The sequence below is a fragment of the Topomyia yanbarensis genome, chromosome 2 (assembly GCF_030247195.1).
Source record: "Topomyia yanbarensis strain Yona2022 chromosome 2, ASM3024719v1, whole genome shotgun sequence".
In the NCBI taxonomy this organism is placed as follows: Eukaryota; Metazoa; Arthropoda; class Insecta; order Diptera; family Culicidae; genus Topomyia; species Topomyia yanbarensis.
Window position 1 is genome coordinate 209,641,579 of NC_080671.1, and position 1,433 is coordinate 209,643,011.

A 1,433-nucleotide genomic window follows, 5' to 3' on the forward strand; every position below is an offset into this window, starting at 1 on the left:
CCATTTTCTCTTGCAGCTTGTTTTTCTTCAGGAGCTGCTAGAGTCAGAATTTCCGTAGCTACCGAACTCCAAACATCAGGTGCAGCTTTGGTTCTACTGCCGGTGGACTAGGTTTTTCCGCATTCTCTTTCTCTGGACTGCCAGCCGCCGGCTCTGAATCCTTATCCTTGGTGATATGTACTCAGTTCGTTAACCTATTTGTATTGAAAAGAAAAATTCAAATCCCATCCCAATGATCGCTTCAAAAATAGGTTATAACAAAAAAACACCGAGTACAGAAATTTCTTGATCCGTCGTCTTTTTGACCCAGTTATCGGCAGCGCTTGCCATCGTTTCGATCGGGTATTAAAATTCAAGAGCAAGGTACAAAGTATGGGAAATCGTCCTGAATCAGCATGGGTACTGTCCCTCGGGTGGTTTATTCCTTGCAATTCGCTGAAGTTTTGACCAGAGCGACCTTGCGGAAAAAACGATGCCTTCTTTTGCCTGCTCACTTCCCTGCCATGAAACCGATGATGAGCGCTTATTCCAAACGGTTAGCCGATTGAACTTGACGTGCCATTATGTTTGTTCTGTGAATTGATAAAGACATCTAGATATGCAAAGGAATGTTTGGAGGAGGGATGCTACTGGTAAACACATACCGAAAGAGAAAGTCCTTTCCGAGCATCTTGATGTTGTGTTTTCTGTTGGCCCATTATCACTGCGTTCTCTTGCTGGGTGATTACCATATTATGTTGTTGGTGTTCGATCTGAAAAAAATAATAAAAAGTATCCGTAAATGAGTGAACTCGAGCTTTTTAAAGAAGAATAGGGTATTACACTACAATGTACTAAACAACACGGTACTGATCCTTTCGAAATAAAAAAGGTAATAAAAATGTCTCACCTTGCCGCACCAACTGAATAAAAAAGTCCTCCTGCACACCGCATGGTACAGTATAGTACTGCTACTGTGTTTGAATGTGCTGTTGCTATCTTTTTTGCAGTTGGTCAATGGTCTTCTACATTTGGCTTGGATCTATTGCACTAATTGCGGTTGCTGACCAGGTTGTACCGTCGGTTGAACGTTATTGCTACCGACCTTTAGGATGATGGTCATGGTCTGGAGGAAATCTTAATTTTCTGATGTTATGGTTGAAGGTGGTTCTGCTGCTGAGCTTGCTGTGAAATGTTGGCGATAAGCACACGAATAGTGATTGCTTGCTGCTGCTGGAATGGAATCACGAGCACTGTGGAGGTAGTGATATTTTCATGCAAGGAACTGGTAGGAACCTGGGACGGGACATGCGAAGACGGTCTTCTTTTTCCCTCTCGGTTTTGTTGTTATTTTGCAAGGAAAAGTTCGCTCACAATATAATTTCAAGCAAAGGTCAATGATAGAGCTGTGCAGATGAGGTACAGAGTTGTGCCGATGATGCACCGAAAATGAT

The 1,433-nt window shown here is 42.6% G+C and overlaps 1 long non-coding RNA gene across 1 annotated transcript; it reads right to left on the reverse strand.

The window, feature by feature from the left end:
• LOC131682820 (uncharacterized) lies at positions 1-1,215 on the reverse strand. The gene is made up of 3 exons (XR_009304165.1): positions 890-1,215; positions 645-752; positions 1-572 (listed from the first exon to the last, which is right to left on the reverse strand). It is a non-coding gene; the product is annotated as an uncharacterized LOC131682820 (long non-coding RNA).
• Between the last annotated feature and the right edge of the window lie 218 nt (positions 1,216-1,433).